This window comes from Ictidomys tridecemlineatus, chromosome 6, assembly GCF_052094955.1.
Source record: "Ictidomys tridecemlineatus isolate mIctTri1 chromosome 6, mIctTri1.hap1, whole genome shotgun sequence".
In the NCBI taxonomy this organism is placed as follows: Eukaryota; Metazoa; Chordata; class Mammalia; order Rodentia; family Sciuridae; genus Ictidomys; species Ictidomys tridecemlineatus.
This window is the reverse complement of record NC_135482.1, coordinates 160,220,574-160,248,223: the sequence shown is the minus strand read 5'-3', so window position 1 is coordinate 160,248,223 and position 27,650 is coordinate 160,220,574. Positions and strand designations below refer to the sequence as shown.

General features: G+C 35.4%; 1 pseudogene across 5 annotated transcripts in view; it reads left to right on the top strand.

Moving 5' to 3' along the window:
- LOC120888454 (thyroid receptor-interacting protein 11 pseudogene) overlaps positions 1-27,650 on the top strand; it is a 45,409-nt pseudogene that overhangs the window by 6,425 nt on the left and 11,334 nt on the right. For 2 of the 5 annotated variants that reach the window (XR_013423361.1, XR_005732104.2), the window contains exon 3: positions 1,224-27,044. The product of XR_013423361.1 is annotated as a thyroid receptor-interacting protein 11 pseudogene, transcript variant X2 (transcript). The remainder of the gene's footprint in view (positions 1-1,223; positions 27,045-27,650) is intronic. The other 3 variants (XR_013423363.1, XR_013423362.1, XR_013423364.1) reach the window with 3 other exon arrangements.

Below are 27,650 nucleotides of genomic sequence, written 5' to 3'. Positions count from 1 at the left end.
GAAGTAGATGAAAGTAGGAGCGAAGGAAATGGTTTAATCCTAGAATTCCACAGGATCCAACAAAGAGGAAGGGAAGTTTGTAAAAGGGAAAGTTAATGAAAGTAGACTTGTTTTGTGTGTAGAAAGTGAGGTAGAAATGAAAACTACAAAATACTGCTGAAAGAAATGAAAGAAGAAACAAACAAATGGTAAGAAATCCCATATTCATGGATTGGAGGACTTAATATTGATGTCAGTATTACCTAAAGTGATCTACAGATTTATGCAATCCCTGTAAAATCCCAAAGGCACTTTTTTTTTTAATAAATAAATCCATCCCAAAATTTCATTGGAATCTCAAAGGGATTCTTGAGAGTTACAACAATCTCCGGAAAAAAAAAAAAAAGGAACAATGTTGAGTGACTCACAGCTCTGAAAACACTATGGCAATTCCTCAAAATTTCAAAATAAAATTGCCATATGATTTATCAACTATATATCTGAATATACATTTAAAAGAATTGAAAGCAGAATCTAAGACATATCCCGCCCCATGTTCATAGCAGCATTATTCATAATACCTAAGAGGTGGAAGCAAACTAAATATCCAGTGATAGGTGAATGCATGAACAAATTGTGGTATACCACAATGGAATATTATTTAGCCTTAAAAAGGTAGGAAATTCTGACACAATACATCATGGGTGAGCCTTGACATTGTTATGCTAAATAAAATAAACCACTTCCCAAAAGATAAAAACTATGTGATTTCAGTTGTAGGAATATCTAGAATAATAAAATTTGTAGAAACAAAGAAGAATTGTGATGCTACAGACTGAGGGAGGGGAGAAATTAGTTATTAAATGGATGTAGAGATTCAGATTTGCAGAATAAAAAAGTTCTGCAGGAGATTGGTAAATATACTTAATACTACTGAATTGTATACTTAAAATGGTACATTTTATATGTTTCTTACCACAATTAATAATTTGTAAAGAGAGAAGACTAAGATGGTATAAATGAAGCTTATAGAACACAGTTTTTAAAGGAAGAGGACAGTGACTCCTATTAAATAACTATGTGTGTCACATATTTTATAAAAGTACATCACACTTTGGAAAAAGTACTATGTGTAATAATTATGTGAATCAGAAGCTGAATCTATTCATTTTTAACTTAGGCACAAATTGAGTTGAAATTTTATGTTTTAATCTTCCTTATCTCTTTTTCTTCCTATTTTCCAGGCCTGCGAGGTACTTTATTAGGTTTGCTATGGCTACAGTGGATGCTGTGATAGCAGAATATGGCTGTAGCTTAGAAGACATTATTGTTGTACTGGGACCTTCAGTAGGACCTTGCTGTTTTACTCTTCCCAGGGAATCAGCAAACGCATTTCATAATCTTCATCCTGAATGCCTGTGACTTTTTAACTCACCCAGACCCCATATTGACAATCCCTAAAGCTACCAGGTATGTTTGATTTTCACTGTGGAACTGCAAGTTTGATTATTGTTCATTGCTTCTGAAATGAAAATTATTTTAGAGACCAGGTGCTAACTCCAAGAAGACAGGTGGCAGATATACCCTGCAATATACACTACACAAAAACTCATTTTAAATATAAAATCTATTCTCAACATGTGCAAATGACATAAAATTTCTTGTCTGGTATCTCTCATTGATTTGAAAGTGAAGGAAGAAGCAGTTGGCCTTGAAAAAGATTCAATTTCTACTTAAACTTAACTAGCATTTACTTGACATTACAGTCATTCCTTGGGTAAACTCTCTAGAATATAAAAGCATTTGGAAAGCTAATATTTTAAAATTGTTCATATTTTCTAATTAATTGGAAGGATATATGTCTTCAAAAAATATTAGGTAACATAAATACACAGTCACTTTTCTTTTTTGTGGTCTCATGCATCTTGAATTTAAAAAATTTTGCTTTTAATATCTATTGAAAACTATTTGTTATTTCTACAAAGGAAAATTGATAGCTGATTTGAATTGTGTTCCTATTCTAGTCAGTAAAACCTTAGTCATTTAATACCTAAGTATAAAGAATTGGAATTGATTCTTGATTTGACTTGTCAAATAATATCACTAATTTTCATTCACATTTCAAGTTTTATAGGGAAGCAAGTTTTCAGTGAAAAATACGGCTAATTAAGAGGAAAGAAGACCAGACCGTTAGATGACTAAAAAGCACACTCTGTCTAAACCAAATGAATCTTGGTTAAAAATAATCTTGTAGTTTGAAAAATTTCTTCTTAAATAAGCCCTTGATTTTGATTATAAAATTCTGTAACTAGATTATGTCTACAGGACAGTATGGAAGTTCATACAGTTCATTCATAAACTTAGGTGATAAAAATCTACCATTTCTTAGCTATTCCTTGTTGTGAACATAAGTAATAATTTGCCTTATTCCTACTAGATTTTTTATAGAACTCTTTTACATCGTTGTACATACTGTTTTCGTATTTCTTTGGCATTTGGTAAAATAAATGCTTTCTCTCTTTTGAAAAATCTTTATCTTAAGGATTTTTCTAGAACAAGAAGGAATTCTTCCACAGAATATTCACGACCTGAACCAGAATCTCAACCTTTGTACATCTTGCCATCCTGACAAATTTTTCTCCCATGTCCGAGATGGCCTTAATTTTGACACACAGATTGGCTTCATATCGATTAGAGAATGAGGTACTGGGTTCTCCCTTCCCTCTCCAGTCTCTCTTGCCTCGTTCTCTGACTCCCTCTCTTTCTCCTTCTTTCTTTTCCTCTCTTCTTCTTCCTCTTCTAGCCTTTTTCCTCCCCTCACTTAAAAAAAAAATTAAGTATACTTAATTTTACCCTTTTATTCCTATAAAAAGAATTGGTTTTTCTCTTTTATTGAGACCATAGGTAGTAGAAAAGTTCTTTTTCAGTAACATATTCCATTATAAAAATGAGCCATTCCTTTTCCTAGTTAGTGAATAATCAGGCAGGTTTATATTAAAAGAACTAAAATAAATTGATATAGTTTTTTAAAATCCTGTAAGTTTTTTGTGTTTATTATATACTTGATATCTATACATTTCTATCATCTTTATGCCTTTTTTAAAAAATTTGTTGAAATGACATCTTTGCATAAAGATTCTAAATTCTATGATAAAAAAATACACAGTATACAAATTAGATTAGTTTTCAGATAGATTTCCAACTTCTGTCTATAGTAGAGTTGACCAGATTTTTCTTTAGAGGGCCAGATAATAAATATTTTGTGTTTTGTGTGATATTCAGTCTCTGTCTCAATTACTCACCTTTGCCAATATGGAGCAGAATCATACTCTGACAGAACAGAAGTGAGTGTGTTTGTGTGCCAATTAAACTTTTTTTAAAAAACAAAAAACAGGTGAGGAGCCACATTTTGCCCACAGGATATATTTTACTGACACCTCACACATAGTAATAGAGCAAGGTTGAAGGAAATTTTATTATAATAGTATTTATTTGATTATTTTTAAGAGTTACACAAAAATATTTTATGATATTGATTTAACACTGCCCCTTTAGCATATATGCAATTTCTCTAAGGTTACTTTTCATTGAAGTAATATTATGTTTAGACTTTACAACATCTTTAGCTTTTTAATATGCAAAAAATTCGTAGGCATTATGACTCTTACCTTGGTATTCTAACAGTGCTAGTAAAGGTTTTATATTTTGTTTCTGCGTATTTTGCAGACATTTGATTGGATTTTTGAATAACTTCCCTGTGTCCTTCCAAACTGACTGCAAGAGAGAAATTTAGCTAACTATGTAAAACCAAGAAGATTACAATGGATAATTCATCTTTAGGGTACATTTTCCCAATTATTATGAAAGCCAAATGATTTTCATTTAACTCTAATGCTAACTGCAGTGACTGGGGAGGCTGAGACAGGACCTGAGAACAAGTAAAAAGTCAGCCTCAGCAATTATGTGAGGCCTTTAGCAACTCAGTGAGACCCTGTCTCAAAATGAAAAATAAAATGGCTGGGGATACAGTTCAGTGGTAAAGCACCAAGGGTTCAATCCTCAATACAAGAAAGAAAGACATTATAATGATAACTGACAAAGTAATCAGTATGATGTTTTACAGATGAGAATGATTCTTTGGTATAGCCTATTGAAATGAGGAATAGGTCTGCTCAGTTTAGTATTTAGTGGATAGACTCTCTTTGTCAGATATTGTGCTACCAAAGTGCATCAAAATGAGTAAGACTTTTCCTTTTGGGTCTACTGCAGGAGAGGAGATGAACACTTTCTATAACTAAAATGTACTTTTAATAACAGAAGGAAGGGTATGAGAGAAGGCAAGACACAGACAGTATTACAGAGAAAATAACATATGAATAGACTCCAAATGAAGAACAACCCTAATAGGAACAGGGAACACCATAATCCAGGGCATTTAGTTTATAACATGTTCTAGAGATAGAACAGTTTGCCTGAGTTAGGAGTGGAAAACAGGTTTGAAATAGATTAGCAGGGTCCCAAATGCCACGTCAAAGAGTTTGGACTTTATTTTCCAGATAGTGTGTGAGCATCAAAAGTAGAGGAGTGTCATCTACTTTCTTGTCATCTACATTACTCCATCAAAAGTAGAGGAGTGTCATTTAATTTCCTTGTCATCCATTCACAGGACGGATTCAAATTTTGAGAGACCCAAACCAGAGAAACTAGGTAAGAGGCAGTGAATATATTTAAAAAAAAAAAAAAAAGAAATAACTAAGCCCCAATGAAGATGGTAGAAGTTAAAAATGGAGAGAGTAGATGCATTAGAGAGACACTTCACAGATGGAATCAATAGATTATGTGAATAGATCATGGAAATGAGAAGGGAGGAAGAGTGGAGAATTGATGACTCTAGAATTTTTGTTCCGCTAACTACCATGAGTAGTAACTACCATGAGTGGTAACAAAGGAAGGGAGGAGGTTTTGGAGAAGGGAAAAAGGTAGTGAGTTTCACTTCAAACAGAATGAAGACCATGCAGATGGAAATATTTCGAAGGTACCTTGAGACAAACACATGGATTTAGAAGTTGGCTATGCCAAGATGATGCCTGAATCTGTTGGAGCAAGTTGATCATCTAAGAAAAAAATAGGGTGAGCAAAAAAGAGGTGCAAGGATGGAATCTCATATAACACCTGCATTTGAAGAACAAAAAGCTGAGCCAGTTACAAAAAATAATTATAGAAGTAGGGTTTTGCTGTTTTGAAGGAGCCAACCTAGTTATGAGAGGTGCTCAAAAAGAAATATTCAGGTATAAAATAAAGAAAAAGCTGAGAAGAAAAATTAATGGCTTGGCTGTATTGAAGCTGTTTTGCAGGCAGTGGTGGCCAGGTCAGATGTTGGTGCGTTGAGGAAGAGGAGGCATAGGTGTCCATTCTTTGACAATATTTGCTTGAGAAAAAGCTAGAGCTGCATCTTGAAGGAAGATATATATCCATTTTTGGTTGAGTTTATTTGTAGGCTAAAGAGAAATGTTAAGCTTCATTTAATTTGGGGGAATATTTTAAATGTAAATTGTCATGTTGCCTCTTAAAAGATTTTGTAAATTGCATGCATGTATTTCTTACATGTATATAATGTAGAATAATAACAGCAGATATCTTTTTTTTTTTTTTTGGTATTGGGGATTGAACTCAGGGGCAATAGGCCACTGAGCCAATCTGTAGCCCTACTTTGTATGTTTTATTTAGAGATGGGTCTCACTGAGTTGCTTAGTGCCTTGCTTTTGCTGTGTCTGGCTTTGAACTCGAGATTGTCCTGCCTCAACCTCCCAAGCCACTGGGATTAAAGGCATGCACCACCACACCTAGCTCAGATAGCATTTTTTAAATACATACAAAGGACTTTTATATTTATTACCTAATTTTGCCTTTATAGATACTATGAAATACATAGGTGTTTGCCCTTTTTTTTCAGATGGGAAACTACACTCAGATGGAGTTCAAAATCATGTAATTTATGATTTTTTTTTTTGTGTGTGTGTGTGGTAGTAGATTGAACTCAGAGGGGTTTTTACCATTGAGCCACATTCCCAGAACTATTTTAATTTTTATTTTATTTGTTGAATTTTGAGACAGGGTCTCACTAGGTTGCTAACTAAGTTGCTGAGGCTGTCCTTTCGACCCTCGTCCTCAGCCTCCTGAGCCACTGGAATTATAGGGGTGTGTGCTTCCCCAAGATAAGATTTGAACACATATTTTTGTGTATCCAAATCTCCATTCAGATTTTATAGTTAATTAAAGATATCTAAATTTTATATTCAACTTTCTGTTAATATCATTTATTCATACATTCAGTCAAAATTTTTTGAGGTACTACTAGGATAGGTTAAAAACATATAGTTGCAACCCCCAAAATGTTTCATATAGTGAAAACTGGTAGTCAATAGACCAGTAGTTTCAATACTGTGTTTGAAGGTTGCCACAACTGGGTACCTTGTTTTGTTTAATTTTTCTTTGCATTCTATAGCCCAGTGTGAAGTTCAAAAAAGTACCTCATTTCTTACCAATTCAGGGAAGTCATTGAACACAAAGCACAGGATAGAAAAAGATTTTTTTTAGTTGTAGATGGAAGCAAACCCCTATTTTGTTTATTTACTTTCATGTGGTGCTGAGGCTCCTACCCACCACCCAACCCCAGCCCCCTAAATTTATATTTATAATGTATCCATCTTAATTTTTTTTGTGAACTCTTAGAGAATAATACCAATCTATGGAATCCAGAACATTTAAAGAAACATTGTTCAGTTACCTGTTTTTTTTTTTGTGTGTGTGTGTGTGTGTATTATGCATGGGTCTCTATGTTTGAAATACAAACAAGAAATGTACTTGTGTTAGATGTGGTATATAGCCTCATTGCTGTACCCAATGTCAGTTCATATGCACAAACACATTAGCTGTAGTGAAATCATAGATTTTGCTATAATTTTTTTAAAATAAATTGTGTAGAAAAAAATGGGAAGCATGACAGGTATGCTTATTGGATGTATTTATGGTAACCTGGTCTAGGGCACATACATTTACATTATAGACAGTGTTTTTAAACTTTGCTTGTGATATCAAGAATGAGACAGCTGCTGTAAGCAGTGCATTGTTCTACACTAGGTCATTGCTTAATGAAGGAAAAGAAATCTGCCAGTACATCTTTTTCCAGATTGACACATTTAGTTTGAACTCAAAGTGATTACATGTCTACTGTGTTGAGACAGTTTTTTCATACTTTATTTAGATGCATTTTCTTTGCAGAGAAAGAAGTGCTTACATCACATTACCTGTGGCTTGTGCCAGATGCCTGAGGTGAACCATGTCCCTTGTATATCAGGAGCAGGCACATTTGTTTCATCAAATTCTCAGAAGGCTAGAGTGTCCAGTTACCACATTTTATTAAATGATTAAATTTTCCATGAGTCTCTTTAGCTTAAAATACCACATTTTCTTTTCAACCAGCCACCCCCTGGCCCAGACACACACTAAATGAGTACTCGCATTTCATGAGAAATATTTGTAGAAAATAGATTTGCTGATGGTGACAATGGAGTTTATAATAGCCTTCATTTTCTTAATTAAAATTTTGCATCATACATTGCTTCAGTTATAGCTTACCATGCTTTCCTGAATCACATACTTTAAGGTTGTGTTTCCTCATCTCCATCACCTTGTTTTCATCCTTGATATTTCATAGTCATAGGTAACTTCATTGTTTTTCTATTTTTAAGCACATATCCACTCTTGGCTATGTTGCTTTTATGGCCTCTTAAATACAACATCCTCCAAACTTAACTCTATCTCACTGAAACCTACTTCTCTCTTGTGCTCTATGTTATCTTAGAGAATTCAACCACTATTCATTTTGTTGTGCAGCCAGAAGACCTGGAGTTCCTCTGAATGTTTCAACCACCAGACATTCAGGTCATCATCGCTCACCTGTGTCACTAGATAAGCCCTTTTTTTTCTGATTGCATCTCACCCTGCCATTATTGATTATTTTGAAATCCAAATATCGCCCCAGAATGTTTTTCTAAATTACTTCATGGTTTTCCCACCATCTCCAAAATGAACATGCTGACTGAAATGTGCAAATGTAGTCATGAGCTCACCCTTGCTTACTTCTTCACTTTGCACTCCTTTTTCTACACCATCTACTCTAGTCATTCTGTATTTTTCCAATTCCTAGAATATGGGCCCGTAAGCTAGGTCAGGCCATAGAGGTTGGTTTGCATTCAAGACCATCTAGAAATCAAGACTTTGTTCAAGATTCCTTTCACTTAGTCTTTCTACTAAATTAGCATCTTAATAGCCATTACATGTATATACAATGTAAACATGTAAGGGAATGAATACAATGTGTGTCCCTAGTTTCTTACAGAGATATGGCCAACATTCAGTTGTCAATATATTATATGCATGGGCTGGGGCTGAGGCTTAGTGGCAGGGCACTTGTCTAGCATCTGTGAGGCACAGGATTTGATCCTCAGCACCACATACAAATAAACAAATAAAATAATGGCATTCTGCCCATCTACAACTATAAATTTTTTTTTTTTAAAATATATAGTATATGCACATCTCCTGCAAATGCCATGAATCATTGTTCTTTATGGTTGAATAAAACTCCATTGTATGTATGCCACATTTTCTTTATCCATTCATCCATTGATGGACATCTAGCCTGGTTCTATGGTTTGTCTATTGTGAATTGTGATGGTATAAACTGGGTATCCAAGTATTGCTATAGTATGCTGACTTTAATTCTTCAGGATAAATTCCAAGGAGTGTTATAGCTGGGTCATATGGTGGTTCCTTTTCTACTTTTGTGGAACCTCCTTACTGATTTCCAAGGTGGTTGTACTACTTTACAATTACACCAATAGAGGAAAAGTCTTCTTTTTCTCAACTTTCTCCCCAACACTTATTGTTCTTTGTATTCTTGATGATTGCCATTGTGATGGGTGTAAGATGAAATCTCAGTGTCAGTTTGTATTTCTCTAATAACTAATGATGTTGAACAATTATTTATTTATTTATTAGCCATTTGTATGTCTTCTTTAAAGATGTGTCTGTTTAATTCATTTGTTCATTTATTAATTGGGTGTTTTTCTTTTTGGTGTTAAGTTTTTATATATACATATTCTAGGTATTAATCCTGTATCAGAAGAGTGCTAGGAAAGATTTTCTCCCATTCTGTACATTCTCTCTTCACATTCCTAATTGTTTCCTTTTCTGTACAGAAGGTTTTTCATTTGATGCTGTCCTATTTATTAGCACTTGGCATTATTTCCTGAGCTTTAGCAGTCTGACTGAGAAAGTCATTCCCTATGCCTGCGTGTTGGATATTGACCCTATGTTTTCTTCTAGGGGTTGCAAAGTTTCTGGTCTGATTCCTAGGTCTTTGATTCATTTTGAGTTGATATTTGTGCAGGTGAGAGATAAGGATCTAGTCTTATTCTTCCTCATATGGATAACCAGTTTTCACAGCACCATTTGTTTAAAAAGCTATCTTTTCTCCAATGTATGTTTTTGGTACCTTTGTCAAGGATCAGATGGCTGTAGATGTGTGACTTTGTCTCGGTGTCTTCTGTTCATTACAATTAGTGTGTGTCTGTTTTTATGCCAGTATGCAGTTTTTTGTTACTATAGCTCTGTAGTGTAATTTGAACTCAGGTATTGTGATGCCTCTGTCCTGTGAACTTATAGTTTCCCTGTAGATTCCCAGCATCTCACAGAAATGGAGGAGACATACAGTAGCAAAAACCAAAGCCAACAATGTACAGCATCAAAGTAAATGCCTCTTGACATCTACAACACTATTTACCACAAAAAGAGGAAAGATGAGTCAGCAATTGCCAACAGCAAAAACAATAAATATTCATGAACTACATGTGGTATCACAGTAAACAGTAGGTGTCAAGTATATCATCCACAGTACTAATAATTGCAACAACATGAATGATGGGGGCAATAATTATATAAACCAAATAGTTCTAAGAGATTGTGAAACTACAGTTCATTAAAAAAAAGTAACAGCAAAGAAAAAGAAAGTTTAGGATATTTGCAATGTGAAGAGAATACAGAAGAGATGCAGCAAGTGGTGTGTAAAAAGAAAGAGGAGAAAAAATTAGAGAAAATGAACAAGAGAATTTGGCTATTAAATGGGAGAAGGAGAGAGAAAAACAAGAGAATCAAACAAAACAAAATTTACAAAAAACTATCAAGAGACAACATGACAAAAAATAACTATTGTTAAAAAGGAGGGAGAAATTGTCCACAAACTGATCAGCATAGCAGGAAAACACACACACACACACACACACACACAAAATGAAAAATGAAAGAATTGTTTATACTGAGGTAGTCAAAACTGTCAACATGGATGAATGGTTACTGCCTCTACCTGACTGTTCTATTTTTTCTTGGATGATATTGAAAGAGGGAGAGAGGAAGAAAGCACACACCCCAAAGGCTCATTAAACCCTTCCTCTTTTTGTGTTGCTCACTGAGCTGCCAATAGGAGTGGCCTAAGCTTGAAGTTAGTTGAAATAGTTCTCAGCTTCTATTCTCACCAGTATAAGGTAGGATGGAATGGGAAGTACTGTTGATTGGAGTTTTGTCTGCACAGACCAGATCAGTGCATTTTAAGATGAGGCTTCTGCAGAGTTCTGGGAGGGAAGTTTTGGGGATGGAGTTTAGGTCTAATCAGACCATAGGGGCTTTGTTGGTTGGTAACTGTTGTGGGGAGATTTGATCAACATACCCCAAGGGCCTAGCAGATACCAATTCCTGCTGGGAGTATGGATCGCAGGTGCTTCCCAAGAATTGTATTGGTGGGATATGGGAGCCCATCCTCCACAGGTCTCACACACCCTGCCACCCCAAAATACTACCTTTCCAGGTGTAGTCCCTGAGTGTATCAGCACCCATCTGTTCAGTTTCCTTGAACCTCTTCAGCTGGTCATGTGTTCTGCAGACTCTAAGGGAAGGCTAGTTGCATTCTCTTCTGTATTTCTGATTGAATCCCCTGGATACATTCTTCCCTTTGCCCGTGCCACTCACTTTCTACTAGATACAGCCTATGCCACATGGTAGGGGCTTGCGGGGACAATATGGCAACATTTTCTCTGGTCTCCCAGGTTTCTATAGCAGTCAGCTGCAGTGTAGCCCAAGAAGGCCCTGGCCTCAGCTTTTTCTCCACTTTCCAGACACTAGTTTGATATGCAGCCTCTGGATCAGCTAAGTTCAGGCTGCTTTACTGATCCACAGTTTTTTGTGTGTGCCAAATGTGTCCACTGTGTTTGTCTTTGTATTACACCTCCTCTCTGAGGTGAACCAGCTCCATTGCCACTGCTGCAGCCTACTTGGCTCCAATGTACTCCTTCTTGTTCTTTGTTCAATGCACCCAAATTTCTGAGTCTCTAAGGGACTCTGCCCGACATTGGGTTAATACCTTCTTTCACCCACTTTGCACTGAAGTAATACTCTCACTGCTTGAATCCTGAGCCATGAACCAACTAGAAATTCAGTTTTCCTCTAATCTGCTATCTTGAGTTCTCACTCTCTTGAAGAATTCATAACCACCCTTTAAGAGTCAGATCAGAAGTGGAGATTTAACACAATGGTAGAGTGCTTGCCTAGAATGTGTAAGGCCTGAGTTCATTCTCCAGTACAAAAAAAAAAAAAAAAAGATTCAGATCAGAGATCACCTCAACCAGAACATTTTCTTTGGCTGTTTGCCTCATTATTATCCACTCTGAGCATCAGTTTTAAAGTTCCTAATGAGGTGATTTGTAAATGTTCTGTTTGCCGTCTACTACTAAGTATAACCTTCATAGAGTAAGGACCATGTCTTAATTATCTTCATATTTTTATGATCTAGCAAAGATTTTCACATTGCAATCATCTTAGCTCTGTGGAAGAAAAAAGGAAGAAAGGAGGGGAAAGAATCCTTTAATGATGTAGTGTAAGGTCTGGAATGGTAAAATAAACAAAGAAAATTTATTTTGGAGTATGTGTACTTTATCAATTTTCACCAGGTACTATCATATTCTCAATGATTAGGTGAATTTATTCCAATCATAGGGAAAAATTAAGGTCACTCTCAGGAAAGAATACTCTTAGTGAAGGTCTGTTTTAGGATATTCAGCCATGTTTATTTATCCTTAGACATTTTTATTTTTTTATATATCCTTAGACATTTTTATATCCTTATACCAATATAAACTTTAACAGACTACTTTAAGGTACATGCTCTCTATAGACTCCTGTATGTTAATAACCAATATTAATTTTTATAAAATTATATTTCTTTCCACTCCTGTATACTATATTTTGAGTGTTTATATTATGTTACACCTTGACCTTAGCACTTACTCATTTATATGCCTTTAATGAAATGAATACAAACTATTTAAGCAGATCTCTAGGATAGTGCCCAGAGAGAAAACAAACATGTAGATCTTTTCCATGAAAAATTCCGCCTTTTCATTAATTTCTCTTGATATTTGAGGGTAATATAGGGATGTATCTGTACACTTTTTAGTAGACTATTTTTAGAGTCATTCCTTACTTTGGCTGCATGATAGAATCATCTAATAAGCTTTAGAAATTCTGATGTCTAATTAAATCAGAATCTGGGGTAGGATAAGCATCAATGGTTTTTAAAAGTTATTAGATAATTTTAATGTGTAACAATTTTGAGGACCACTGTTAACCAGGTGTTTTTATATGTTTAATATTTAGTTGAATTTATTTAAATAATAATAATATGTTAAAAGAACTCCAAACAAAGAATGCTTCCAAAGGAGATCTATTTTAAGGCATTTGGTCATGTTTCTTTACCTAACACTAAACTGTTTCTAATTTGTGGTAAAATTTGGAATATTAAAAAGTGTAATCTAATCTCAATTTAAAGCTTTTCTCCTTCCTAGGTGGGACTGGAATAAGGCATAATATGTTTGTTTTCCATATGATACCAATGTTTTCTACTCACTGATGCCAGAGTTTTGATATTAGGGAAAGATAAGAGTTAGGCTGGGTTAATGGGAGGCCTCCCCAATTACGTTCTTCACACACATGTTCAGACAAGGTGTTCAGCTAACCATTCTCTGTCCCTCTCAGCTCTTACTTTGATAGAGCACTTTACATAGCCTCTTTCTATAGTCTTGGGCAAACTCTTTCAAAGATAGTTCTAGCCTAGCTATGGTTCCTAAGCCTACAGGAAAGCTGGTTTTTTGGCCCCCAAGAAATTCTGAATGTGCAGACTATTCTTCATATATAGCCCTCTTTCTTTTCTTTGTTACTGCAGAGAGCTCTAACCATTAGCCAACCTCTTCCTTTAGACTTAAAACAGGGAAGAATAAACATAGGTCACACTTCAGACATAGGAAGCATGGGTCAAGTTTAGCAAAAGTTCTTTAATTGATTTAGTTCCCTTTTGTCACCTGTCTCTGCTGAGGGTGGAGAGTGTGGATTCTTTTGAGGACAGAAGGAAAATACACAAGACCTTGACAATACTCTTTAAGAAAAGCCCTACCAACTTCCCCCATCCCAAGCCTTAATTTCTGCAGGTAGAGGATGCTTTAGAGGTCTCAGGTGATATTTGGGGACCTGCCTCTTAGCAAATTCTTTTTATGCCTGTTTGTTTGTTTATTTATAGAGTGTGGAGCTGTTGCTCTCAGTTTTGGCCCCTCAAAAAGAGCTGCACAGTTGGAAAACATTCTCCCATTAGATTTTGTTAACTTTCTAGAAAATCACATCTTTTCTTTTCCAACCTAGATGAACTTTTGTAAAAAGATTTATATGATGTGAATCTGTACCAGCTTTATCTTTTCTCCTCCTTCCCCTTTTAGTCATATTATTTTATTTATATACCTTTAAATGCATAACCTTCTACAGAGTACCTCTATTTAAACACTATGAAGAAAATTTGGCCTTGATAATACTCAGTGGTTAATTGCAGATCTTACTCATTTGAAGGTCTAAGTGGTCATCATTTTCTTCCTGACTTTACACTTCCTTCCAAAGCTATGGTCTTGGGAATATAATTGGAGCATTATATCCTCCAGGTTTCAGTTGTTAAAATTTTTGTTGTATTCTTCACTTTCCATGTTGTAAGTTCTTACTTTCTCATTGCTAATGTGAGTCTTGTGCTTGATCTTGAAACTGTAGACTCTTCAACCTGCCAGCAAAGGAAATAAAAGAAATCACAGGATGAAAGGAAAATTCCATCTTCTAGATGCATAAAAAGAAATGATTCTGGGTTGTAAAACTATCCTTTTAAAATCTGTTTCTATCAAATAACCTCCCTGTAAAGGCACCCAGATTCTGTAATTGTTAGTACATTTTGTGACAGTACCCTTGGTCTCATAAAAGTACATTTTGTGACAGTACTCTATAATTCTCACTGGTTTTCTTCCTGGGAGATCTTCCTGATCCATGATCATAGTGGCAGTCTTGAATCATCACTTCAGAACTCCTTCTATGAAATTCAAACAGATTAACAAGATAGCTGACTAAAAACATGGATAGCATCTTCAAGAAAAGTTTGTGACTTGAAATCCCTCTAAATCCCAGACTATGGGTGGATGTGACCAAATCATCAAAAAGAACAGGACTTTAAGATGAAGATGAACAGCAGTATTGCAAGTGTTGCTGAAAGTAACAGTAAAAGGAAAGTACAAAGTTTCTAGAAAATATAAAAATGAAAAAAAAATCAAAACTCATGGGATACATTTGAAGCAGTGTTTTTAGAAACATTTATTACATTAAAACCTTTATCTATAAGATGAAAATAGTGAATTCAATAGAATATAAAAATACAGAAATGAAAACGAAAATAAAGCAGAAAAAATAGAGAAAAAAGTGCAGAAATTGACAACTTAGCAAAATAAAACATTAAAAAAGGTGATTAAGAATGAAGAGAAATAAGGTGTGACTCATCCTAATTGGTGAAATTACAAATTCACGAAATACAAAATAATAGTGAGATAATATTTGAAACAGAAAATAGTAAAAGTCTACTTGGAATAATTCTGTAAAAATTACCTGAAAACTCCAAAAAGTTGTCAAAACTCTGCTACTGGCCATCCTCCTCCCATGATATAATTCTAGATAATCATTCTAATTGACTTTACCAAGAAATTCTGTTAGCGTTTCGATGATCTGATAAACCCTGTGGTATATAAATTGTTCCAGAGTGTAGAAAAGAGAAAACTTTCAAACTGTTTTTATAAAGTATGTGTCAAAATGAAGCCCTGATAAATAGTACTAAAAAATTACAGGCCTGTCTGATTTATGAATATCAATGCAAAATCTTTTAAAAATATTGTTAAATAGGATCTATAATGTCAAATAGAATGCAAAATATTAAGAATATATCTAAGCACATGGCATTCATTATGGAAATGCCACAAGTTCAATATTAGAAAAATCATTAGTACAATTCATCTACTCATCATACCATACTTTTTAAGAAGAAAAATCATATAACTGTCTTTATAGGTATCTAAAGGTCTTAACAAAATTCAACATATATGCTTGACAAAAAGAAGGAAGGGAAGGAGGAAGGGAGAGGGAGGACAGAAGGAAAGAAAAAGTGAGGGAGGTAAGCAGTTAGGAAGGCTAGCTCAAGAAAAGAGTCAATAATTTCTTGACAGGATTTCATACATGTAAGGCAAGCAGACATTGCTGCTTCTCAATCTGCTGGAATAAGAAGTACATAAGACACCTTGAAATAATTTTGCAGTTTATAACAAATATGGAGGAGGAGAATTGTTAAAGGGTACCACATATTTAGACTGTGAGTTAAAGATTGACTTTTTGCAGATGGTTAAAGTCAAGAAATTAAAAAAAGAATGACAAAGGGACTATTAGATTCAAAGATTTAGGAAGCATGTCAATTGCATACAATGAGTGAATCTAGTTTGCATTGTGATTGGAACAACTCTAAAGACTGATTTATTCAGAAAATTTGAGTAAAGTTAGCTATTAAATGATACCAAGGAATTATTGTCAATCTTGTTAGATGCTAGTGGCATAGAAGTTATGTAAAAATTACCCATGTTGCTACATATTGACCTATTTAGAGATGAGCTGATGTTATCTAAGTGTTGCTACTACATGCTTCAATGCTATTAATAACAAGAAAGAAAACAGACAGATGATACAAATGTGACAAAATCTTGATAATTGTGGAATCTTAGTGAAGGGTATCTGGGGGTCCATTGCACTATTTTCTCAATTTTTCTGTGTTTGTAGTTGTTTGTATTGTTTTTAAAATTAAACTTATACTCTTAGTAGTAATAGGGTAATATCCATCTCTTAAATATGTATGTGTGTGTGTATATATATATATACACACACACACACACACATATATATATATATGTGTGTATATATATATATGTATGTATACACACACACACACACACACACATACATATCAGTTTTCTTTTTTAAAGCAACAGGGGCACATTGTCTATATACTCCTGTATGCATGGTGGAGGGGGTAAAAGCATCTGACTGTTGGATACCTGTTGAAACAAAGAGTATGAGAGTCATATGCCATATATATTAACACAAAGAACAAATAGTTTATATAGAAGAGTTTCATAATTCACAAAGTAAAGACAACAGTAGATATACTTTCCTGCTATAACTACTGAATGGTGAAGAAAGAAGGAACTCACTCTAACACTTTTTACTGTGATGAATGGAATCCCTTTTGCATAATAATTCTTTTGATAAAACACTACATGGAGTTTCCATTCTCTGCCATAGGAATAGAGAAGTATATGACTTAGTGGCAGTTTATGGTAAAAACAAAATTTTGCTTTGGGAACAAACAGAGCTGCCAAGAAAGCTCACCGAAGCATAGTTTGCTAAAAATAAAAAAATTAAGAAGTATATTTCTAAAATAAAAGTACTTTTTCTAGTCTGCTCTAAAGGTATTGTACCATCATTGGGAGTATCATAGTCCATTTGGGAAAGTAACTCTTAAACAAGTTCAGAGGAAAGCAATTCTAAAGGTGAGGGCACACAGAATCAGATATGGTCAATGGAGGAATGGGGTTAGAAATGATCAGCTTGGAGAAAAGAAGTCTCAGTGACAAGAGGATAAAACCCAGCATGTATTTGAAATAGAAAATGCTCAAGTGTTAGAAAAACACCAAAACTAGTGGGAATCATCAGAAAATTGGTAAGAATATTGGGAAAGGCAATCACTAATGAGGCTTAAGCACCCTAGCACATTTTTACTGGTTATACCAAGAATGCAAATCCCTGATTGCTCTTTATACAAGCAATTTTTCAGCAAGCAACCTTGAGTTATATTAGGTCCTACTTGGGAAAAATGAGCTAGCTTGCTTCCCATTTGTTATAAAAAATGGTGGATTCCCCAGACTAAGTATTCTCAACCTAGGAAACAAATAATTGTGCATAGGATATATCTAGGCTCCTGCATTGTTCTGCTTGCTGTAAGGCTTGGGCGATTAGGGAAACCAATTCAAACCTGGTGTTCATGCTGCTCCACAGTGGTGAACAATGAAGTTTAAGACAGATATCTCTTGTCTTCTGCCAATATCCGTGAAGCCATGATAGGCTACTTTATTATCTTGTAAGTAGAGCAAAGTCAATAAATCCCAGGCCTGATGATGAATAAGTATATCAGTTGGCAGTTCTCTACTTGGAGGTGGATAGGTAAACATTTTTGTGAGGATGCTGAATATTAGAAAAAATTCAAGTCTCAGACAAGATGATTTCCTTGGACCTTCAATGTCATTCCAATCCCATATAATGTTTCCTTCTTGTTTAAATAACACAGTGAATAGGTTTCGACTTGTCTACAGAATACCAGATGACTCTTGTGGGGTTACCCCCAAAAGAAAAATATTGCTTTGTCCCTCTCAGTTGAACCATCAGGAAATCCCCAGGTAAACATGGCCTCACTGCTTATTTGAATGGTCCAGCTTCCATCCGTTGTCTTTATATATTCCCACTATAAATCTTTATTTTGCATTTAGATGTAGGAATATTTAAATGACTATGCCCAAAATGTAATTCATCTCAGACTTTATGTCAGAGATCTCAGTACCTGAAGGATTATGACTTGAACCTCAAATCTATGCCTTGACAACTCTCTTTATGCCCTGTTATAAGATAAGTAACTTTGACTTGTCTTATTGGAAATTCATGGGCGTAAGTTTGATTAGCATCAATGAGACTTTAATATTTAATGAAGCCTCTGATAATGTTTATCTGGATACTTTGAAATCATGTAGTAAAACCTGGCCTGCCATTCTGAGTGGCATAATCAGTTTTGGATCAACCTCACATCATGGAGGCAACCCCCTGCTGTCTTCCTTTGTCTTTTCCTTTGCAAATGCTTTTTGCATCATGCACATTCATCCACTGGGTGGCAGTTTGTGCTCAAGAATGTTTACTGTTTCTGGTCTCACTCTTAGAATTTCAGACATCAAATTTTTTGACTAGGAAAATAGCCATCTTATCAAATCTTAAGAAAAAATATTGTCTTGAATAAAGCTCCTACCCAGAGGAGACTACAGGAATTTTAATAGTGTTAATACTTCTTGCCATTTACTCTCAACACATTCTCCCTTCTGATGTCAAATTCACACACCACACAGGTACAAAATAGATTTCCCCTCACGCTCTTCAGTTTCATCACCATTGTATAGATTTTCACATCTGAAATAGACACATGCCCTTTCCAAATCCCTCAAGCCCACTTGCCGTCTTCAGTGTTCTCAGTACCCTACTTCTTATTTCTGTGACTCTTGCCTGCCAGAGGGCTTCCCCCCACTTTCTGTTTAGTTTCTTAAATATCATACCATCTCCACAGTGAAATCAAGAGATAGACTATTGAGTTCCCATATAATATCATATGTATCTGCTCCGACTCTGCACCGTGTCCTAGATAAATAGCAGATTCTAGGTTTTATCACCTATAGTCTTGAGAAGTCATATGGCTCCCTTTCACTGAAACCAATTTTTTTTCATAATGAACATTGAGGCCAATTGACTTGGACTATGTGAGATTTATCTTCAGTGAAGGGAGGCAAAAATGTCCAAGAGATTACAATGAATGTCAAGTATGATTATAACCATGGAAAACCCACAAAAAATAGGGACATATTTTAAAAAATGAAAAAAATTCCTAATAATAGTTGTTCTAGATGGAGTTGTGAAAGCTTTTATCTCCCCTTTCTGCTATCTTGTGGTTTTCCATATTTATCATTAATGAAAAATATATACAACTATACTTAAACCATCTTTTAATTTTTATCTTACCTAGATTAAAAACTTCTGTTTCCTTTGTATGTTCTGCTAATTTTCCCATAGTTCCTTAGCAGTATTTTGACATTTCCTTGACTATCCACATAGCACTGGTTATTGCTGAGTGTAATAGCTTTGACTTATTTTTTTACAAAAAAATAAATAAATTTCTTATTTGAATAGCTTTTGTTTTTCAGAGAATTATAAAAACAGTACAATTTCCATAAACCCCAGGCCCAGTTTCCCCTATTACTAGCCTCTAACATTAGTTGTCTCCTTTGTCACAGTTAATGAATCCATAATGATACCTTATTGTTAACTAACGTCCTTTCTTTGTCAGACTTCCTTTATTTCCACCTGATGGCCATCTCTCCTACCTAATGTCCAGTCCTTTTTCTTTTCCAGGATGCTGTCTAGGAAGGCACGTTGAATTCAGTCATCATGTCTCCTTAGGCTTTCTTGGCTGGGGCAGTTTCTCAGACCTAGTCAAGATCTTGGCAGCTTTGAGGAGGATTGGCCAGGTATTTAGTTGAATGTCCCTCATTTAGGATTTGAATAATATTTTCCTCATAATTAGCCTGGGATTATAGACTTTGGAGAGAAGATCACAAAAGTAAAGTGTCATTCTCATAAACTTTTATCAAGACAATGTCCTGCCCACAGAACACAGCGTTGTTGGTCACCTGCCTGAAGTACTGTTTCCCAGGCTCCTCCACTGGAAAGTTACTCTTTCATTTCCCTTTTGTTCCTCACTGTTTGAAAGTGTATACACAGCTCAGACTTGCTAAGTGGAGTGTTATGTTTTACCTCAATGTGATGTCTACGTAAATTATTTGAAATGCTTCTGTATAGGAGAGTTGTCTGCTTTCCTCCATTTATTATTTAATCATTTATATTAGTATGGTCTTATGGATATATATTTCTTTTTTTAGATTTATTGATTTTTTAAAAAATACATGACAGGAGCAGAATGCATCACAGATCTTATTACAATATACAGTATAATTTTTCATATCTTTGTATATAGAGTATATTCACACCAATTCATGCCTTTATACATGTACTTTGGGTTTTTTTGCATTATAATTCTTATGACACACATATACCAAAATTTTTCATATCTCTTTATATATAAAATATGTTGACATGCAATTCAAGTCTTCATACATGTACTTTGGTTAATGACATCCATCATATTCCACCACCCTTGCAAATCCACTGTCCCCTCCCACCCCTCTTCCCTATCTAGAATTCATCTAATCCTCCCATGCTCCCCCTCCCCACCCCATTATGAGTCAGCCACCTTATATCAGAGAAAACATTTGGCATTAGTTTTTTTGGGATTGGCTAACTTCGCTTAGCATTATCTTCTCCATCACCATCTATTTACCTGCAAATGCCAAGATTTTATGCTCTTTTAATGCTGAGTAAAATTCCATTATATATATATGACACTTTTTTTTTATCCATTCATCTACTGAAGGGCATCTAGGTTGGCTTCACAGTTTTGCTATTGTGAATTGTGCTGCTATAAATATTGATGTGGCTGTCTCCCTGTAGTATACTGTTTTTAAGTCCTTTGGGTGGATATGTATTTTCTACTTTGAATATTAATCCAATGTTACTTTATTTTTGTTGCTCTGATTATCCATTTGGAGTTTTTCCAGTTGGGTTCCTATTTATCTTTGATATAACTTTTTTTGTCTTTGTAGTTTTTAAGCCCTTTTATTCCTTCCTTCCTCTATTTCTTTTTTTTTTTTTTTTGAGGAGTCTTTTTTAAAAAATTTTTTTATTAGTTGCTCAAAACATTACAATGATCTTGACATATCATACATTTGATTCAAGAGGGGTACATAATCTTAATCTTATTTTTCCACGTGTACAGATTGCAGGATCACATTGGTTATACAGCCACGTTTATACATAGGGCCATACTAGTGTCTATTGTATTGTGCTGCCCTTCCTATCCCCCCCTCCCCTCCCCTCCCCTCCCCTCTTTCTACCCAATCTACTGTGACACTTTTCTCTCTCTTTTTTCTTCCCCCTCACACCATCTTATATGTAATTTTGCATAACAATGAGGGTCTCCTACCATCTTCAGTGCAATTCCCCTTCTCTCTCCCATTCCCATGCACCTCTCGTCCCTATTTAATGGTAATCTTCTTCTCATGCTCTTCCTCCCTGCTGTGTTTTGAGTCGCCCCCCTTATATCAAAAAAGACATTCTGCTTTTGTTTTTTAGGGATTGGCTAGCTTCACTTAGCATAATCTGCTCTAAGGCCATCCATTTCCCTGCAAATTCCATGATTTTGTTGTTTTTTAGTGCTGAGTAATATTCCATTGTGTATAAGTGCCACATTTTTTTTTATCCATTTATCTATTGAAGGGCATCTGGGTTGGTTCCACAGTCTAGCTAAAGTGAATTTTGCTGCTATAAACATTGATCTACCTGTGTTTCTGTTGTATGCTCTTTTTAGGTCTTTTGGGTATAGTCCGAGAAGAGGAATAGCTGGGTCAAATGGTGGTTCCATTCCCAGTTTTCCAAGGAAGCTCCATACTGCTTTCCAAATTGGCTGAACCAATTTACAGTCCCATAGCAATGTACAAGTGTACCCTTTTCCCCACATCCTTGCCAGCACTTGTTATTGTTTGACTTCATAATGGCTGCCATTCTTACTGGAGTGAGATGGTATCTTAGGGTGGTTTTGATTTGCATTTCTCTGACTGCTAGAGATGGTGAGCATTTTTTTGTGTATTTGTTGATTGATTGTATGTCCTCCTCTGAGAAGTGTCTGTTCAGGTGCTTGGCCCATTTGTTGATTGGGTTATTTGTTTTCTTGTTGTTTAATTTTTTGAGTTCTTTGTATACTCTGGAGAATAGAGCACTATCTGAAGTGTGAGGGGTAAATATTTGTTCCCAGGATGTAGGCTCCCTATTTACCTCTTATTGTTTCTCTTGCTGAGAAAAAACTTTTTAGTTTGAGTAAGTCCCATTTGTTGATTCTTGATTTTAACTCTTGTGCTATAGGTGTCCTATTAAGGAATTTGGAGCCTGACCCCATGAGGTGGAGATTAGGGCCAACTTTTTCTTCTATTAGACTCAAAGTTTCTGGTTTGATTCCTAGCTCCTTGATCCATTTTGAGTTAACTTTTGTGTAAGGTGAGAGAAAGGGATTCAATTTCATTTTGTTGCATATGGATTTCCAGTGCTCCCAGCACCATTTGTTGAAGATGCTATCCTTTCTCCATTGCATACTTTTGGCACCTTTGTCTAATATAAGCTAGTTGTAATTTTGTGGATTGGTCTCTGTGTCCTCTATTCTGTACCATTGGTCTACCTGCCTGTTTTGGTACCAGTACCATGCTGTTTTTGTTACTATTGTTCTGTAGTATAGTTTAAAATCTGGTATCGCTATATCGCCTGATTCACACTTCCTGCTTAGAGTTGCTTTTGCTATTCTGGGTCTTTTATTTTTCCATATGAATTTCATGATTGCTGTATCTATTTTTACAAGAAATGCCATTGGGATATTGATTGGCATTGCATTAAACCTATAGAGAACTTTTGGTAATATCGCCATTTTGATGATGTTAGTTCTTCCTATCCATGAACAGGGTATATTTTTCCATCTTCTAAGATCTTCTTCTATTTCTCTCTTTAGGGTTCTATAATTTTCATTGTATAAATCTTTCACCTCTTTTGTTAGGTTGATTCCCAAGTATTTTATTTTATTTTTTGAGGATATTGTGAATGTGGTGTTTTTTCTCATTTCCATTTCAGAAGTTTTGTCACTGATATACAGGAATGCCTTTGATTTATGCATGTTGATTTTATATCCTGCCACTTTGCTGAATTCATTTATTAGTTCTAGTAGTTTCTTTGTAGACTCTTTTGGGTCTTCTAGGTATAGAATCATGTCAGCCACAAATAGTGATAATTTGAATTCTTCGTTTCCTATTTTTATGCCTTTAATTTCTTTTTTCTGTCTAATTGCTCTGGCCAGTATTTCCAGATCTAAATTGAATAGAAGTGTTGATAGAGGGCATCTCTGTTTTGTTCCAGATTTTAGAGGGAATGCCTTCAATTTTTCTCCATTCAGAATGATGCTAGCCTGAGGCTTAGCATACATAGCTTTTACAATGTTGAGGTAAGTTCCTGTTATCCCTAGTTTTTCTAGTGTTTTGAACATAAAGGGATGCTGTACTTTGTCAAATGCTTTTTCTGCATCTGTCGAGATGATCATATGGTTCTTATCTTTAAGTCTATTGGTGTGGTGAATAACATTTATTGATTTTTGTATATTGAACCATCCTTGCATCCCAGGGGTGAATCCTACTTGATTATGGTGCACAATTTTTTTGATGTGGTTTTGTATTCGATGCACCAGAATTTTATTGAGGATTTTTGCATTTAGGTTCATTAGAGATATTGGTCTGTAGTTTTCTTTTTTTGAGGTGTCTTTGTCTGGTTTCAGAATCAGGGTGATATTGGCCTCATAGAATGAATTTGGAAGACCTCCCTCTTTTTCTATTTCCTGAAATAGCTTGAAAAGTATTGGTATTAATTCTTCTTTAAAGGTTTTGTCAAACTCCGCTGTATACCCATCCAGTCCCTGGGCTTTTCTTGGTTGGTAGTCTTTTGATTGCTTCTTCTATTTTATCCATTGATATTAGTCTGTTCAAATTGTGTGTATCCTCCTGACTCAGTCTGGGAAAATCATATGACTTAAGAAATTTATCGATGTCTTCACTATCTCCTATTTAATTGGAATATAGGGTTTCAAAATAATTTCTAATTGTCTTCTGTATTTCTATAGCATCTGTTGTGATATTTCCTTTTTCATCCCATATGTTAGTAATTTGAGTTTTCTCTCTTCCTCTCTTCATTAGCATGGCTAAGGGTCTGTCGATCTTATTTATTTTTTCAAAGAACCAACTTTTAGTTTTGTCAACTTTTCAATAGTTTTTTTTGTTTCAATTTCATTGATTTCTGCTCTGATTTTAATCATTTCTTGCCTTCTGCTACATTTGCGGTTGTTTTGCTCTTCCTTTTTTAGGGCTTTGAGTTGAAGTGTGAGATCATTTATTTGTTGGTTTTTTCTTTTTTTGAGGAATGATCTCCAGGCAATGAATTTCCCTCTTAAAATTGCTTTCATTGTGTCCCATAGATTCCGATATGTTTGTCTGTATTTTCATTTATCTGTAAGAATTTTTTTATTTCCTCCCTTATGTCTTCTGTAACCTATTGATTATTCAGTAACATATTGTTCATTTTCCATGTGATGTAGGATTTTTCCTTCCTTCTTTTTTCATTGATTTCCAGTTTCATTCCATTATGATCAGATAAAATGCATAGTATTATCTCCATCCCTTTATATTTACTGAGGGTTGCCCTATGGCATATTATTTTTGAGAAGGATCCATGTGCTACTGAGAAAAGAGTATATCCACTTGATGATGGTTGATATATTCTATATATATCAGTTAAGTCTAGGTCATTGATTGTGATATTGAGTTCTATAGTTTGTTTATTCAACTTTTGTTTGGAGGATCTGTCCAATGGTGAGAGAGGTATGTTTAATTCACCCATAATTATTGTGTTGTGGTCTATTTGGTTGTTGAACTTGAGGAGAGTTTGTTTTATGAATGTCGCAGCCCCATTATTTGGTGCATAAATATTGATAATTGTTATGTCTTGTTGGTCAATTATTCCTTTTATCAGTATATAATGTCCTTCCTTATCCCTTTTGATTAACTTAGTCTTGAAGTCGATTTTATTCGATATGACTATGGCCACCCCTGCTTGCTTACGAGGACCGTGGGCATGGTATGTTTTTTCCCAACCTTTCACATTCAGCCTTTGTATGTCTTTTCCAATCAGATGTGTCACCTGGAGACAGCATATTGTTGGATTTGTTTTTTTAATCCATGTTACCAGCCTATGTCGCTTTATTGGTGAGTTTAAGCCATTAACATTTAGAGTTACTATTGATATATGGTTTGTAATTCCAGCCATGTTTGATTATTTATCTTTTTTTAAAAATTTGGTTTGTTTCTCCATGATTAGCTTTCCCCCCGCCCTCTCTCTTTACTGAGGTACTTCCCACTGTTGGTTTTGGTTATTGTTTTTCATTTCCTCCTCGTGTATTGTTTTGCTCAAGATGCTTTGCAATGCTGGTTTTCTGGCTGCAAATTCTTTTAACTTTTGTTTATCATGAATGATTTTTATTTTGTTGTTGTACCTGAGGCTTAATTTTGCTAAATACAAAATTCTTGGTTGGCATCCATTGTTTTTCAGTGTTTGAAATACGTGGTTCCAGGATCTTCTCGCTTTCAGCATCTGTGATGAAAAATCCTTTGTTAACCTTATTGGTTTACTCCTGAATGTAATCTGCCTCCTTTCTCTTGTAGCTTTTAATATTTTCTCTTTGTTCTGTATATTGGATATCTTTATAACAATGTGTCTTGGTGTTGGTCTACTGTGATTTTGTTTGCTTGGTGTCCTGTATGCATCTACAATTTGTACATCTGTTTCCTTTTTTATATCTGGAAAGTTTTCTATCAGGATTTATAGTTGCTGAAACTTGCTTTAATAACTCACAAGGAATAGAATCCATCTTGTGCTCTCCCGTTTCACAGTTGGTTCAGTGACGCAAAGAGATGAACAAACATGCTTTCTGCCAGTAAAATAAATAGAGTGGACTCAGAGACACCCTAGGAGGAATAATATTGAATGAGTTACCACTGCTACCTGTGCTCCCACCCGTGCACAACTAGATCAGATCTAAAGCGGAGCCTGCTCTGTGGTGTAGTCTGGGCTGTAGTATCCTGGGGCTGAAGGAAACCTGCCTTCTGCAGGCTTTGTCTTTCATTTTAAGGACAAAATGCAATTCAGAATTTGTGTATTCACAATTTATAACATGTGACATTTGTTTGCTAATTATGGAAGCAACTTGTTGCACATTATGTATACAATGCTGCAGAAGAAGGTGTCCTTTATTTCCCAGTAGCATCTGACAATAGGGCAGGAGTAAAGCTTGCAAACCTTGGTATCCAGAAGAAATGGCCTCCTGAGGACAAGCTGTGGCTTTGGGTTTCTTTAATAGTATGTATGAGAAGTTCTGTGTCAGATTCCTATCCCCAGTTTCATCTCAGCCCAGGAGGGGCCTGGAACCTGTTAGGCCTTACAGTGTCCTGACTCTGTTGATAGATTCCATTCATTAAAATTCAGCAGCAGAGGCAAATGCCTCCTCCCTGCAGCCAGCTCCTCCCTGAGCAAACACTCTGCCTCAAATGCTGTGAAGACCACCATGTCCTCAGCCAATTTCAACACTTGGTTCCTCCCCCTCCCCCCCAAAAACTGGGCCCACACCATATGGTGAACATACCCCTCTAGATAAACAATGTGTCATGCAGAAGTAAAAGAAGAAAAAACAGGTTAGATGAGAAAATCCTGTAGTGGACCTTGAACCTGAGCAGAGCCTATTCCACTAGCCTGGCTCTCCATGTAAGCCCACTGCTGTATCCATAAAACACTCTTCCAGACTTTGGCCTTCCTTGAGGTTTCAGTTTGAATTAGAAGTAGCTGTTTTACCAAAGTTTCCTTCCTTGTCGTTTTAGTCACCTTTTCCATCACCGTGACCAAAAGACCTGACAAGAACAACATATAGGAGAGAGAGTTTATTTTGGATCCTGGTTTCAGAGGTTCAGTCTGTGGTTGGCTGACTACATAGCTCTGGGCTCAAGGTGAGGCACAACATCATGGCCAAAGGGCATGCAGAGGAAAGCAGCTTAGGACATGGCAACAAAGAAGCAGAGAAGAAAGCTCCACTCACCAGGGACAAAATCTAAACCCCCAAAACATGCCCCCAGTGACCTGTGTCTTCCAGCAACACCATACTTGCTTTTAGTGACCACCTAGTTAATTCACATCAGTTGATTAGTCCACTGATTAGGTTATAACTCTCATAATCTAATCATTTCACTCTGGTGGTTCTTGCATTGTCTTATACATGAGCTTTTGGGGGACATCTCATGTCTAAACCATGACACTTGTATTTTCCACATTCTTCATAATATCGTTTAAAGTATGTTTTGAAAAAGCTGGTCCCAACAATTGAGGGAAAGAAGTGATGGCTTCAAAGAGTGTTATTTCCAATAGAATATTACAGACCTCACTACCTGTCAATCAGCGGACATCTGATGTGTCCTTTGATTTCTTTATGTATAAATATATAGATGCATAGGTAAATTTTTAGATTTAAAATATAACTATTTCAATGTAGATTAATACATGGAAGTTATAGATAAAAATTAACCTTAGATTCACTTGACTTTTGCTAACCAGTTGGC